This window comes from Anoplolepis gracilipes, chromosome 13 (genome assembly GCF_047496725.1).
Source record: "Anoplolepis gracilipes chromosome 13, ASM4749672v1, whole genome shotgun sequence".
NCBI classification, from domain to species: domain Eukaryota; kingdom Metazoa; phylum Arthropoda; class Insecta; order Hymenoptera; family Formicidae; genus Anoplolepis; species Anoplolepis gracilipes.
This window is the reverse complement of record NC_132982.1, coordinates 4,469,151-4,486,686: the sequence shown is the minus strand read 5'-3', so window position 1 is coordinate 4,486,686 and position 17,536 is coordinate 4,469,151. Positions and strand designations below refer to the sequence as shown.

Sequence of the window (17,536 nt, the reverse complement as noted above, 5' to 3'; positions counted from 1 at the left end):
TTACTTAAATACTTGGGGTTTGCGTTCATCTCTCTTATTCTTGTTGCATTACAACAAGTTTCTCGTGCGGGTAGTTTATCTCAGAAAAATGGATTCCGCTCTCTTTATGTCGTGCAACGCGACCACCTAAAACGAGAGCTCTATATGCGCGGTTGCAGAGAGTTCGCAAAACGAATTCCAGTCACGTGCTAACGTGCCTTTTCCCCTGCTGCTAGCAAAAGTACGGTCGGCAACGATCTACAAGGGAAGTGAGGGGAGGATGTATACTGCATTGGATGCTGCAGGAAGAAGATCGCAATTGCGACAGACCGACAATCGCGGTTGAACCTCTTATTTTTCAACTTGGATTTTCTTCTTTCCCATGTTTTACGAAAGATTAAGATTTGTTAATATTAATCAATTTCTATTTTTATCGACAATAATAAAAATATTATCGCGCTATTAAAATTTTATTTATATATCACTTTGATTTAATATAATATAATCACTATTATACTTGATAAAATATAAATAAAAGATGTATGATTGGAAAATTCAAATTGCAAAATAGAAGTTATTTAAGTTTAAAAATAACTATATATTATTTTTCAATTTTTTTAAAATTAATTTTTTTGAAAGCAAGTTTTATATCAAAAAATTAATATTTAATTAATTTTATATATTTTTTATTTATTTTATTTTATTTTTTTTTTACGTAGAATCACTTTTCTTTATTTGGGCCACCAACAACGGATGAGTCTCGTCCTGCACATATGGTAGAGCGCAATTGGCACGCGGTGGCGATATGACGACGGTTTTATTTCGTTATTGTATTCTCATACCTGATTATTCCCGAAACACACTCCTTCGTTTCGTCTCGCCTGAAAGTTTTAGCATGCAATCTGCGCATTCTATCCCGCTATCGGGAAAGTTCAAGCGCATACCATTCCACTCTGTCCGCTGTTGTCTCGAACCACGAACATTTTGAGAAGTACACTATGTATACGTTCGTGCTTCTTGCGGTAAATCTGTATTTGATGTTATTTCTACAATCGAAGCAAAATTCGTATTCTCTCAATCACGCAATTTCGACATGAATATGTTAATTAATCCTTTCAGGCACGATGTATCAAATGTGATGTATAAAAAGGTGACAAAATTAAAAAGAGAAATTGATATCTTAGTATATTTTTAGAAAGAAGGAGATAGTTTTTTCTTCAAGAATATTTTTAGGTATGATTAAGTCAACTAACATTAATAATGTATGTAGAATTGTAGGAATTATTCTAAATAAAATGATATACAGGCTATTCTAAATTAAAATATTATTGCCTTAAAAATATGCAATCTATGATCTATATGTATTGTAGAGAGATAAAAATATATTTATGTGTGTAATTTATATCATATAAGTAAAGATTCGAATAATGACAAATATTTTTCATTAAATTAAATTAACAAACATTTAATTAATCAATGACTTGATGATTTCATATTACCGAATATTTGTTAATACGTAAAATATTTATCTGGGATAATTAGGGAAATGTTCTAAAATTTTATTAGAATTTAGGGAATTTATGGAAAATTCTCTTTTTCATAATTTTGATTTTATATTATAAATAATTAGTGGTAGATGTGAAACTGGCATCTCACTTTGAAAATTCATTAATTATTGAGAGTTCTGGTTTTATTTTTAATAGTTCTATAGCTCTTGATAGATTAAACAAATAATTTTGAAACAAAAAAAAAATATTTTGGGACAAACCGAAATGCCAAGTTCATGCTGTTTATTTTGACCGCTGATAATTTTTTTAACATTTCTTAGTAAATTTTAAGCGTTTGAATTCTACAATAGTCCTACAAAAAATTCTATATGTAAAAATTGGAATATTAATTAAACAAATTAAATCTGAAATGCCGGATATATAAGTACCGAGATGAAACGTTCATATTTCTGCTCGTCTATAATAAATTAATTGTGTATATGTACAGAAAAGACGTCATGCCTTTACACATGAATTTATATAATACTAATATTAATATATTTATATATTTTGTATATTCATATATAGAAAATATGTATATATATTCCGATATGTACATAAATTCATGTAAAACATTAATGATTTCTGTACATACTAAAGATGATAAATTATGTATTTATTCTATTGTTTGTTACAGTGAAAAAAATAATGTTGAATCAACATCACCGTAGTTGAAATTTATTTTATTAATTCAACAATTTTATTGATCAAATTAATACGCTATGTATTGATGTATTGCCATGAAATTGCTTATCTTATTTAAGTTATTCAGTTTTTTTACTACATTCATAAATCTAGCAGTTGAAACTTAAGAGTCTGTGTTTTTCCTTCCTATAAATGAAGAACATTAGAAAATGTAATAAAAAAATGTTTGTAGAGAAAGTTGTATTAAAAAACCTTGAAAATATTCTCTTTACTTATCTGATAAAATACCTACAAAATCAGGGAAATTTTCAGGCAATTTTTTACAAGATTTGAATAGACACCCTGAACAATGCACACAATTTTTTTTTCAATTGGATAGATCATAATCAAAGGTATAGACAAAATACAAATAACAGCAAAACATGTATTCCGTAGAGAGGATATATAATCCGGAAATATGTATATATATATATATATATATATATATATATGTGTGTGTGTTTGTGTGTGTGTGTGTGTGTATGTTTGACGAAGGATAAACGAAATGTTCACTATACGAAACGAGTTGGAAAACGAGAATCAAATAAAATGTATTGCTCTCTCTCGATTGTATTTTGGATTCGCGTATGAATTGTATTGATAACTCATATAAAAAATAAATTAAAATAATTCTTTATTAGGAATGTACATACGCACAAAATTTCAAAGAATTAAAATAGAAAGTTATAACATGTATCGTGTATTAACCATACATTATATTTTTTTATATTTCTCTAGTAATAATCTTAATAATTTCAATCTCACACAAATATTTGAGATGTGAAAGTGAGAAAGATATTTAATTATATATTTTTGTTATAATTATGATTTCATGAAGATTAATTTGAGTTATGTGTTTTTTTGGAATTATATATTATTATATAATTGTGTGTTTAGAAGACTAAATAAAATATAGGTATTTAAATCAAACCATTTCTATTAAAAAAAATGTAGAGTTCGTTTTTTAAATAAATTTTTCATGATTTTTTAGCAAATTATATCAGAAAAACTTATGATCGCGTATACAATCACATAAGTTAGATTTAACCGATTATCTCCTGGAGAGAGAGATATATCAGCTTGTGTATGAAAATATTATTTATAAAATATATTTATTAAAAATATTATCTATAAAATATAAAATGATAAATTCTTTGTGCAAAAACTTTTCAGTGTTGGTTCATATATTGAATATTGAATATCGATTTAACTTTGAACATATACCAACCTTGGCATTGAATTCTTCGGGTCTTCCGTGTGCTTTTTCCACCGTATCTACCCTTTATTTTCCGGAATACTTTTCATACCCGTCGTTTTTCTCCCTCTTTTCATGCGTTCCATTGTTAGACTAGACGCTTTGAAACTACTTTTCACCCTCAGGGATCTGTCTATTCGCGTAAGCGAGTAATAACCTCGGATATTTTGTTGTTGCTAGGCATCGAAGAGATTTTACTCCAATGTTATCTCTGCGAAAAAAATGTTTAAGCTTTCTATCCTTAATACGATTGTAATTTTTTATTGTCCGTAAATTTTATTCCCCGGCAAATTGCATAAGTGTTCTATATTTAACATTTTGTAATTATAATCTATAAATTATATATTTCTCTCTCTCTCTCTCTCTCTTTCTCTCTCTCTCTCTCTCTCTCTATCTCTATCTCTATCTCTATCTCTGTGTTTTAGAATAAAGATTATTTGAAATTAAATGAGAAAAAGATTATTATTCTTTTACACTTTTCTAAAGCTTGGTTTCCGAAAAGCTCAATCAATTTCAATCATTTGTAACTTTGGAACCATCGGTTTTCGTTAAAAAACGATCAATTTTAAAAATTGATTAAAAACCAGACATAAAAAGCTATAGCCCGTAAATAAATAGCTGCATCTTTATATAAAAAGTTATATGCAATAGCCTGCAAATAAATAGCTGTATCTGATATCTTATGACTTTATACTTATTGTATAATTAGTTGTTACTCTTTGAAAGTGATGACATTATGAGTAATATATGAAACTTAAGCAACACTGTACAAATTGCCTTTCTTGGGTGGCTTTGCCACGCCAGAAGTCGTGGTTCACAAACGCTTTCGTCGTACCGGAAAAGTTTTTTCCGCTTGCTTTCTTTATGGCCTTGCCATTCTGACAGCTTAAGTCCTTTCTTAGCCGAGTTCGCGTAACGCCAACGTATAACGAGATGTAATATTTATATTACTGGAAAAAATATTTTCGCACTGGTATACGACATGCCGTTAGCTTATACTGGGCGATTCTAGAAACTGAGACGGGCTATAACTCTTTTCTTTCTAAAGTGAAGATGAAAGAAAATGACAGAGAAAAATTTTAGCACGGTTTAACGAGCTTTATTCCTTTTGCGATTCACTATTGTTTCCGCGGATGTTGTTTTTCTTAATAAAATCATGTACGATTTTTTTAATACATAATTTAACGCTTCTCATCTTGCGTAAAAGTATTATAACATATTGATACACAAATTGTGTGATACAGTATTATTTGATATAGAAAATGACATTTTATTTTAGACGATTTGTTATTCTATACACTGCTATTTTCATACTCGAGTAAAACGTGTTAATTCTGTTACACTCGTTGTATTCTCGACTGCTTCATTTCCGTGCACTAACATTTTTTGAGTTTTTTCGGAGTGTTCCCGACGAAATCGTCAACCCATCGCCAGGAATACGCCGGAGGTTACTTAATTTCAGTCGCGACTCATAGGGGTGGGTTGATCCAATTATCGTGGTTCACCACGAGCATCAAGGTGACGGTTTCTATTCTCTTTGCGCTCCTTTGTCTCTTGTCAAAAGAGAGAGAATCCCGGTAGTAGTACAGGTGCTCGTAATCATTCTCAAAAGAAGCAAAACCGATTGCTACCGAATGAAAAGGACGGGTCACCTTAAAAGGTTGAAATTGACAAACTCTGACTGGCAAACAGATATCCGTTTCAACGTTCGGTTAACATCTTAATTTTCAATTAGGCTTAATTTATGTGGCAGAGATAGGGGAAGAGGGCAGACTACAGAGAACGATAAAAGCAGATTACAACGAACAATTGAAACGTCTGACGCTTAATAAAATAAAATATTAATATATTAAATATGTTAAATATGTTAATATTAAAATAAATTATAAAAAATGAAATAGATGTTTAATATAATTATACAGTTAAACGAAGAATATAGAAATTAGGAATATATAATATTCTCTTATTTTATTACTTATATAATCTTTAAGAAACATAATTTTGAATACATGTATGAATTTAATATCTGGCTGTTTAATTATACACTGATACTCATATGTTGATTAAAATACAATTATTCTCTAATAATTGTCTGCAGTTAAAAAGCATTACAAGATCCAAATGTTATTTTGGAATATTTGCAATTGTTCTGTTTTATCATTTTCGAGAGATTGATGAAAATTAACAACGATGTGACTGGAATTGCAATAAATATGTATTATCGTGTTAATAAATTTGTGGGTATAATAAATGTCTTTCTAGATAATAAACGCACGCACAGATATTAAAATAGATATAATTAACTATATACTTTCATGTTCAAAATCTTTTCTTCCAAAACCACGCGACTAATAAAAATATTTTATTTCTATATTTTAAAGAATTTATTTTACTTGCAATTAGTATTACGCGATTTATTCAACATTATATGTATGATACGACATGTAGTAGTAACTGATTATATTTCGCAAGCAGATGACTATATAGGCGTCAGCGATGTAACAAGAAGCGTAAAAACATTAACATTCCATCCTAATGGTTCTGATTTCGTCGCAAGTACCATCCGAGGCATAATGCGAGAGTATGCGAGAGAGCCTACGTAAGGGTTGGTTCACGATTCACTCCCTGTATAAGGGCCTCTGTGTACCCTCTCGATCAATATTCTGTCCAGTGACGTAGCAGACGGGTGACTATTTCTTTTTCGTGAAACCATATTGCAGGTTTATTGCTTACTTTTAGAGATATAGTTCTACGATTATTAAGGGTAACATGAGCGCGAAATAACATTTTACTTTGAAAAATTGTCAGTAGATACTGATACAATAGAAACATTAATAGAAAAAAAAAATATATATATATATAATACATAATATATAATGAAACATATCGAAAGAATCTTTAGTCACAAATTCTGGAAATTTGCAATATAAAATATATACTTTATTATTTTTTATTTATAATATTTAAAAATAATATACTTAAAATTTACACTAATGTCAATTAATATATATATATATATATATATATATATATATATATATATATATATGTATATTTCTAAATCTTATAAATAAAAAATGATAAAATATTTTATATCGTAAATTTCCAGAATTTGTGACTAAAGATTTTTTCAATATATTTCATGATATATTATGTATTATATATTATCATATATATGCACTAATAATTTGACCTCAATGATAAGGATGAAAATCTCATTTTATATGTTTATAACCTTTTATTATTTAGAATATCTAAAAAATTAAGAGTAGTTCTTCTTTAATATTTTTAATTTTAATTTATACATGAATGTTTGCAAATAAAATAAAATAAAATAAAAAAGCTTTATCATTAAATAGAAACATAAAAGCGATAGTTATTAAAAATATACTAAAAAATAGTAATAGTAACATATTTTTAATATCTCTATTAACAATTTTTAATAAAAAGAAGAAGACTGAAAGTCGCTGGGTTTTTGGAGAATTTGTAGTGTTTACATTTTACACCATTTGAGTGAGTTCCGATATTTTCAATCGAAATTACATTTGCATAAACCACAGTTGGGTAAATTTACTGCTGCCAGTCAGGATATTTAATTGGAGAACCGTCATGCATTGCAACTGTCAATGGGAAAATTTCTCCCAATAACGCGATTAAATTTCGCGGACAATTACCGTGACGCAAATTGGTGCACGACATATGACTAAACAGGGATTCTTGATGATTACAACTCACAGTATATTACCAAGCACATACCTACACTTTACACTTTTACAAATGTAACGTTGTACAATCATGATTAAAGCAATACATTATTATAATTTTAATAAAATTTCTAACAGCTATTAATTACATTACGGCCGCGTGTAATGTGTTTCAATAACTTTCTAAATTATTTGGTGATAATTTTTAGTAAAATAACTTTATGGTATAATATGAATAAGATTTGAATATTTAAATGTGAGGAATAATATTATATATATATATATATATATATATATATATATATATATATAAATATATGTGGATATATTTTATATATGACATGACAAAATTTAAATTTCAGGGAACATTTTTTCAAGTTATGTTATACGAAAAATTTTCAGAATGTTTGCGGAATGAGCAGCAGATATTTACATGAAACATACATCTCATATAACAAAAAAATTAAAAGTAACAGTTTCGATAAAGTTTTTTTTGTTCATGTATATTGATTTAGTATCGGAGAACTTTGTTATACAAGCACGTTTAAAATAACAATTGTAAAATAAGATAAATCCAAAATTTATATAATACTGTATGCATATTCATAAAAAATCTGCATGTAAATAGCTCATGTATATGGAGAAACATAATAAAAATTTAATTAATATTTAAGCAACGCTGACAAAATCAATACGTTCTTTGGGTACTGGTGCACATGTTATAATGTATTTATAGTACTTCTCTCATTTATAATGCATTTATAGTACTTTTCACATAGTATATCTTTTACTTTCTATAAAGGGATCACAGCAGTAAATACTAGGTTTAACTTTTGTCTAGCTCTTCCTCAGCCAAAGATAGGTAGCCAACTACAACACGTGGTATAGCATTAGTATACAAAGTCTCGTATTGTCCTGTCGTTGTTGTTTGGATTTGTTCCGAAATAACAAGCCAATAATTAATTTTTTTTGTATATTTTTTATGTTGAATTATTTTTATTTAAAATAGTTTATATTATAAAATTTCTATTCAATGGTTCTTGTTTGCTTTTATAACTGTAATATAATATGAATGTGCAAATATCTTTCTTGTATTTAATGTAATTCATAATAAATAATAATAATAATCAATACATCTTTTTAGTAAAAAATAAACATCGCGCTTTAATATTTCAAATTTTTCGTAATGCATATATATTTCTCTAAATTATTTTGTATTTTCTTTCTGTAAAATTATTTTTATTAACAAAATAGTGTTTGTTTTAATAAAAGTTTTTCTTTTAATGGGCAATAGAAATAAATACATACACACGCATACATCATTAATTATTGTACGTTTGATTTTAAAGGTATGCATTAAAATCGCAAACATTTTTCATTTCCCTTTTGATCTTTTCGTAAACAATTATACTCAAATATTGCAGATAGCACATTTCATGTTGAATTTTATAACTAATATTAGTTATTTAAAAAAAATATCATGTAATATAGTAGCTATTATCAATGTCCATGTTTTCAATTTGTTACAGTGTTTTTTTCATTGGACCATTCGACGGCACTTGGATCCTTCAAATATTTCATTGCTTTTATCGCTGAGAGATTAAGAAAGGGTTATTAGATGCATCATAAAATAAAGGTAAGATTAAATTGATAAAAACATTTCATATCCAACAAGAGTTAAAAAATTTAATTATTAAAATTTACGAAAAATTTATAATTGAAAATAAATTATCTTTTTAAAATTATTTAATTTATTAGTATTATCGATTTTTTTAAAAATTATTATACAAATGTTTTTGCCAAAAAGTAATTTTCATATAATTTCCGATTTACAAACTATTACACAACAAATATTAATTGAAAGATTAAAAGTATTTATATCTTATTCTTCTAAAGAAAAGCTTTCTATTTCGCTCCATTGTTTATAATCTGAAAACTATTACGTCCAATTGTTTATAATCTAAAAGTTATGGATTCTCGATATTTTTGTGAAAAATTGTTTTTAATCGAATAATAAAAGTCATAGATAGTAGAACTCATAAAGTTCGGGAAATCCTGTGATAAAATTGATCAATATTGTTGTTTACTGCAACACGTTGATGTTTATTTCGCGCTCATCAAGATTGATTTCGGTCCATATTCTTTATCGGGAGCTTCATCCGTGAAAGACGGTAGCGTGGTAACGACTTTATTAGGGTTATCGACGTGCGCACGTGCCTCACCCTCTGACATTTTAACTCTTGGCATGTTCGTTATGGAAAGTGGGCCGCGCCAGCGGCGGACGCGGCTCAGCTAATTGCTAATTATCTTACGGTTTTAATCAATCAGTCCGAACGACATTGTGCAGTCATAGCAGATGTTGCGCAACCGGTGTAGTCCCTTTGCCGTAATCAGGTCTAGATCATTCGGATAATTGGTCGGTTACGTGATCCCATAGTTACATGCCCGCGTCGATTACTCTCGTCGCACGCTTGTTACAGTATTACGTGAACTTCATTATTCCGCGTTCGTTGTAATTCAGCGGATACGAGGGTGGAATCTGTGTGCGCGAGATCGGTGCGAGAAAGCAGTTTTCGTTGTGTAGGCGTCGCGCGTCTCTCTCTCTCTCTCTCTCTCGGCGACGAAATTGCAGCCTGACGTCCTGGAAGATATATTTCACGCCTTGTTGCGAGTAAGTGGCTTCTTCCACGCAGGATTAATGCCGTAAGGCGCGCTACGTTATGTATAGCGTATAATACTCGCTCTGCTAATTTATTTTTCACAAAATATTATACTGGAGATGCGCGCGCATAAAGTACAACATATTATTATTCAGAGAAAACAAACATCCAAACGGGATGTTGCAAATAAGTTGCAAAAGCATCTCTTAGATATTTTTAACGTTGTTTAAATTTTACTTTCCGTGCTTGTTAAGTGTAAAATACAGAAAAAGAATTTTTTCATTAATTATAACGAATAAGATATTTTTCACTCTCCAAACTTTTTTTTCTAAAGTATGATCATTCTATTCATGCAAATCACATGGCTAAAATGCAGTATATAAAAAGTATTTAAACGATGTCTGAAGGAGATATTTTTTTAAATGTTTTCTTACAATGTTTAAATATTGATGTTGCCTAGAGGTGATGTACAAACGACACGATCGTTGGAGGGATATAAAAATGTGATGGCGCTCATAAATCTGTTACATACTTTCTTCGACTTAAAGATTCGAAAGATTTACATGTAAAAATTTAAAGCACTCTTGAGCCATCTCAGGTAGCACTTTTTCATTTAAATACTTGTGTTAATTACCGAGCTATGAATATATTTTAAAATTTATTGCGAAATAAGCGTTCGACTATATTTTTACCTAATTAATTTTACGAAAAATCTTAATATGAGCGTCCGGGAAAAATATAAGCGTATTAACGGATATATCGAATGTTCGATCTGTTTTAATTGAAAAACTATATTGGTTTAAGTTTCTAAACCGTTATACGACGGAAAGTTATTAATTAATCTACATTCTACACTCGACCGAATTACGATAGTCAGGTACTCATCAGCGATCATGTTAACCTTCTGGCCCGCTTTCGACAATGCAAGAAGCGGAAATTACTCTCCTATATTAGATGATTGATGAGATGATAGCGAGAAACAGAGAAAGAGAAAATTTACTTCCTGAGATTCTTAGCACATTGAGAACGGAAAGAATTCGTGAGTGAAAAGCAAACTTCGCAAGATTATTGTTAGAAGCTAGTCAATGCTGGATTATCTACCGAGTGTACAACATGTAATTACTCGCATCATATAATTAGACAATTAAATTAATTTACTAAAATAATTTTAATTATATTTTTAAATTTTTTAAACATTTGGTGGCTTTGAATAAATACACGCGTAAATCTGAAAAAAGACTTGAGAAATTTAGAGAACTATATATGTATGTACTTTTGAAAATAGGCAATAATAACAGATTTGCATATCAGACAGAGCAATTTATTTTATTCGTGGAACCAATTGTATGCAAATTATGTTTGATCAATCGTGATGATTAATCAGATCTGCAGTATTTAATTATCTTATCAATATTCGTGCGTTATCAGTCTCAATCGCATCATTTCTATGAGCGTATCATCGTATAATTTGACTTTCACAAATAAATTGCTTGCAATTTTACTTTATCAAATTCGATACGCAATAAATCTGTCTAATTTGATATGTTAATTGTGTAGCAATTTATTTGATTTCTTTACCTTAGAGCATCTTTTTTTGAAATTATTTTTCACGTCGAGGATCTTAAAAAAATTTGGATCCGTCATTAATCGCGTGTTCACGGTTTTCTTCCCACGTTTCAATCACGAGAATGAGAGAAAGAGTCCTTACTAATTACCGTGCATAATTCCCGTGGCAAATTATTTTCATTGTTACGTGTATGAAGACCGCAAATATAATATTTTCGCAAATATGCGAGATTGTTGGTTAAACAAAGGCTCGGGTGGTCTATTGTTTGTGATTGCACGGCTTTACGGTTTGATTTCACGCCGTACTCTTCGACGTGTCGCGAGACTCGGTCGCTTGTTATTTTTTTCTGGCTCAATGAATATTCGAATATCTCCGCGAAAGAGGGTTTGTTTCTCCGCAAAAGTGGGATACGCCGGGTCGGGGTGGAATAACCCGTTGGTTGCGAGCTATTTCGTCGACGGGGCGTCTAGACGCCGTGGCGCCTGTTTTCAAGCATCAAATGCTTGCGGAAGTGCGGTCGATGCTTCGAGCTTTCTTGCCTCGAGCTTTTGCCGCAGAAATTTTGCCCGCGTCACACCGTTCGTCGATTTGCGTTGCTCTACTGGCTGCAATTTCTCAGACGGAAAACAGTTTCGCTGCGGAGACTGCGGAAAATTCGACATGGAAAATTTGACGAAAAGAAAAGTAACGCACAGAAAACATGATGGGAATAAAGATATGTCTTTTAATTAAAAGAATATGTTACTGTGTTATAATATAAATCTATATTAAATTCCTAGTGACGTATCTTTGGATTCCACGTGAGTGAGATTACTTGTATTAATTTGAAAGTACGTTTTTTAATATTAAAACACACCCTCCGATGAAATATTTCTGATCTTACTTAGGTGCGATAATAAGGGAAAAAGTTTTCGCGTTAGCGCGATAATCAATTCATTACTGGGGCACCCTTTACGTATGTACTAAAGAACCACCTGGCATCCTAGAGATAACGCGTCTCGTTTTCCTTTTCTTCACATTTCAAGATTTTTTGCCATTATCTTTTATCTTGCAGAATTTCATTTTGCTCGATTAAATCGACTAAAAAAACCGTCGTGCGAGCCGCTACGTACGTGACACTCACGGGACAAGGAGAGGACGGACAATTTCTTTTTTTTTTTTTCTTTTTCTTTTTCTTTTTCTTTTTTTAATCAGACGATGGTTCTCGCGACAGTGGTGCTAAGGGCGCCCATTTACGGATCGATTTTAATCTCTGTAAGAGACTCGAGGGAAACGCGCTTATATTCAGATTGGAATTGTTACGTCGAGTCGTGCGCGCGAGTTGCACGTGCTGCAGTTGAAATGCATTTAATGGGCGACGGCGCTGTGCTTGAAGGCAGGCCGGTTATAACCCAAGTCAAATGTTTTATACCACCATCACCTTCCCGGCGTGCGTGCGCGCGATCGATCAGGCCCGGTTTATGACAGCCGGATCGCCACGGATAATAACTCCAAGTACCCGAGGGCAGCTCATAAGTCGCGCGTTATAAAGCATTTGGAGCATAAAAATTTTCCTGCGATGCTAAATAAACCCGAATAAGATGACGTTATCTAAAATATGAATATAAATAAAATCGAGAGAAAAGAAGGACGAGAAAGAAGAATGAAAATGAAGAGAGATTATTGTCATTCATATAAGTATCATTATTACATATAGATATGCTGATGTCTCATTTTTCTCTCTCTCTCTTTCGCTCTTTCGTAAAAATCTTAATTATTATGAATAAAATTAAAAAAGGAAAAGGGAAAAAGATGAAGATAAAGAGGAATTAATCACTATATGGATATTTATTATTAATACCATGTCTTCTTTCTCGCTCTTTGATGAAAATCATAACTGTCATGAATTCATATGCGTCTAAATCTTTTGGCAACGCTTAACTGCATCGTTTAAAGTTTGCTCGTTCTAAATGAACGTAAAATTCCGCGTCAAAGTAAAACGATCTCCTCGAGAAGAACGTCGCACAGATTAAAGAACATAAAACTTGGCCGAGGTGTAATAAAGCACCTCCTATTCTTTTTTTTTTTTTTTTTTTTTATCTGGAAAGCTCGTCTTACGTCTAACGGGCAGTTTTGCGCCACCGTTGCCGCTCACCGACGTCTCGTTTCTCTCGCCGGCGCTTGAATTACGGCGAGTTTTCCGCCTTACTGTCTATTTACTGCGTGCTCGCGTGCCACAGGTAATACCGTCGGTCGACCATCGGGAAAAACCGCGTGGAAAAGGCTCGCGCAATGAATTTCCGGATACTTTTAGCAGTATTTATGGTGTCCGCTCCGTACAATTTATTTAATTACCGCGCTGGAATCGTAGCACTGCTTTATTACAGTTTATTCCAATTTTCGCACCTCACACAAGCGAAACCGCAATACCGATATCAATTGATCATAGTTACGCAATACAGCATCAATGCTGTTATTGGAATTTTTGACGCTATAATGTAATTGCAGTTTAATCAAAGTTAAAATAAAAAAGAATTTATTTTATTGTGTGATATATATGCGATAAATTGCAATTTAGCAATTATTTTTATAATGTAATATAAAAGTGGAATTTTATATTTATATTTTCTAATTGATTATTGGAGTTAATCTTTTATTGCATAATTATGTTTATCTGATGCTAGTGCCATCAAGTATAAGCACTATTAAACAATATCGATGAGCCAACGTATAATATAGCTATCTTTCACCTTGGTCGATAATGTAACGGTTCTATTCTTCTAAAGTCTTCCTTCATTCGGATCAAGTCATTAAACTGTATGGGCTTTCAACTTCTTTTTTTTTATTTGGATAACATAAAGTGCAACGTGAGTCTTCATTATGTTAGTCAACACCATGGAAGAAAATTTTAGAAAATATTAAGGTGATGACTGTGTATTTATGACAGTGTACTTATGAATTATAATGTCACCTTATACAACAATGGACTTTGAATAGCATTGTTATATATAAAAATTACGTACGACAATCTATAGACTCGGAATAAAAAAAATTGATAGAAGCTGTAAAAACGTTCATTTTACTCGATGCAAAAGTTTACGGACATGACATTAAAATGTAAAACCACATTGTCATCTGGAACGGAAATTCTTGGAAGATAGTTCTCTGAAGAGGACAAATGGCATCATCAAGCGAGATATTTAACAGGTGTAGTTTCGCGATGTGGGAGTTCACGTTTGACCTTAACGTCCACGCATGTTTCAATCGGGAAAAACGTCAATGAGTTATTTATTATTACTATCTTACTATGTAAAGGAATTTAATAAACCGTGCGTGCATGTATCGTGAAATTATTAAAAATGATTTTTCTAGAAAATCAGGCAGTCAATTTGAAAAAAATTCATTTTCACAAGAAATAGTTTTTTTTATTAATTTTATTAACAATTTTGTGATATATTATTAACGATAAGTTTTATTTTTATTTTAAAACATAATTTTTATTTTAGATTAAAAGCATCGTGTATGTACATTTATAAATTTAAAAATACGCTAATTTATTTTAAAAATACTTTTATGGGCTAATAATTTTTATAACTGCACCTGTCAACACACTTGATGATAACATGTAATGCTGATAATACGGGAATAAATAATACGTATAGCGTGCAACAAGATTTTCGCTTTTAAGGACTGACAGTAACAGGAATCCCTTGAATTAGAACTCAGGTTGAAAAGGAAATACCAGAGGTTTTGTCATTTGAACAACGTAAATGTCAGAAAAAAGAAAATAAAAAATGCATACATGTATGTACACTCGGTGCCTCGAATATTTTTACTGTATTTATATATGTATTCATAGATTTAATATTATTAATAAATGTCATGTCTATTTGTATATTGATACTGTTTGTAATTTTTTTTTTCATTCACAGACATAGAGTCGTATAGAATAATAATAAATCACAATTTTAACGTGTATCAAAGACCAATTTATTTTATAATCGTTATAGATTCATTGTGAATAGCTGACATTTGTCAAAAGTAATAAAATTAGTAATATTGATATTTCACGCTATATATATATAACTAAAATATAACTTTTCTATATTAATTTGCTTGATGTAGAACATTAATATTTGATATTTATGTATCATTTAACCTTATGCTCGAGATACGACGTATGCGTATAAATACTATTTATCAATTATTATTTACACACAAATCGGGTTTTACATTGTCCATTTCTTTCCTATACAATCTATCGAGTGTCTAAACATGACGTATTTTTTTTGAAAATGTTGAAATCTGGAAAAGCTTTAATGAAAGCATATATCTCATAAAATTATAATTTTGATATCTTTTGTTGTATAATTTATATCTTAGCGTTCTTTGTTTACAAGAGATTTAACGAAAATATTGATATTTAGGACGCGTGTGTGAGGTTGCCCGCCCTCGCGGATTCCGTGAAACCGAAGACGGGCTAAGAGCTCTCGTCGTAAAGACGGCAGCAAGCCGGGAATATCACGTGCGAAGTTAACATGTCCTCGGGGAGTCGAGGGTGTGTATTCTTTTTCCTGTGTATATATAGTCGACATGTATATACATGTAGTCTACACGCCTTCTCTCCTCTCTTATGAGCTGTGTATATACGACGTATACGATAGTACACACGTGTGTGCACGCTTGTAAGCTCTCGTGAATAGGTGCTGTCGAATTTTTCCCGTTGAAAAATGCCGACATATTTGCAGATACAAGAGATTGCTTCCCTTTTAAAAGTTTGAAATTTCCAGGACAAGATATTAAAGTGCGATTAAATTAATATCTCAAGATGCGTTAATTACAAAATTTCAAGCAAAGATTGTAGAGTTTCGAGAAATATGCTTAATGATTTTGACACTTTGGCTATAAATGTATTTCTGAGAAATATTAATGATAATCTCACACAATTTATTATATAAAAATGTGCTTTTTTAGATAAAATTTGTAGTAAAAATCGAAATATATATATATATATATATATATATATATTTATACAACATACATACACACAGGACGTATGTATACTCCCCAAACATATGTATTTACTTTCATAACGTCATATTAATAGAAATACCGTAAATGTCTCTATACATATGCATGTTATGTTATGTTTATACATGATATAGAGAGTTGCCGTGTATATATTATACTTAAGAGAAACTGGGGTAACACCGAGGTAAGCGGATCAAGACGGGTATTCGCGACAGTTAGGGGAAACCCAATAAAAACATCGGATAAAATTGAGTAGCTAATCCGTATACGTATTTTCGACATAACGTTACACACATAAAATATTGAACTGGTCTTTTATTTGAAAATATGAAAATTTAATTCCATTTTTTATTAATTTAAAATTATGAATCTTTTGTGAGGAATTTTTTAAAAAAAGGGGAAAATATAAGGCAATTCGAAATCTATTATTTAAAATATAATATTATTGAAAATTGAGTCATTTAAAATTTATTTCTACGATTATATGCATAGATAGGAGGAAATTAACACTTTTACAACAATTGGTCGGGCAATTTAAGTCTTTTATATTGAATTTCATTCACTGTCAGAATGACGGCTGAAAATTGAGACTCGAGTTGATTTAACTTCACATAATCACTGTTTATATAGAAGAAACGATCTCATCTCCACGTTAAAGGAAGCATATGATGGTGGTCTCCATTTCGACGGAGATCGAATGTAACCCGATTCGGGTCTCTATCAGAGTAACGAAGCTCTTTCGATTCCGTTCACATCTCTGCCGTGCCCGAGGAGAGTATCCCGTGCTGTGCGCGTTTAGTACATTTTAGTTTGAACGTATACTGAATTCCCGATATACTAAAAAGAGTGGTAACCAACAATGCATACTTCTCGTCCCTTGAAAATAATATTGCCAGCGTGAAGTATTTTCCTAAACGCTAGAGCTTCAGATCAATTGAAGATATATTCCTTGTATTCATCAGAGAATAATCCAGTCACTAATATTTCATTCACGACGCTGTGTGTATACAGAGTGCCTGAATGCTACCAGAAATGACGTTTCATAACGTATAACAAGACCGTTTCCGTGCTCTCGTTCCACGCGTTGCATATTTTCTTTCATTGTCTCTCTCTCTCTCTCTCTCTCTTTT

The 17,536-nt window shown here is 30.9% G+C and overlaps 1 protein-coding gene across 1 annotated transcript in view; it reads left to right on the top strand.

The window, feature by feature from the left end:
* Nucleotides 1–17,536, top strand: part of LOC140672655 (uncharacterized) — an 88,016-nt gene that overhangs the window by 4,919 nt on the left and 65,561 nt on the right. Inside the window, exon 2 of the mRNA XM_072904980.1 lies at nucleotides 8,699–8,805. The gene's annotated coding sequence lies outside the window, so the exon portion shown is untranslated. The remainder of the gene's footprint in view (nucleotides 1–8,698; nucleotides 8,806–17,536) is intronic.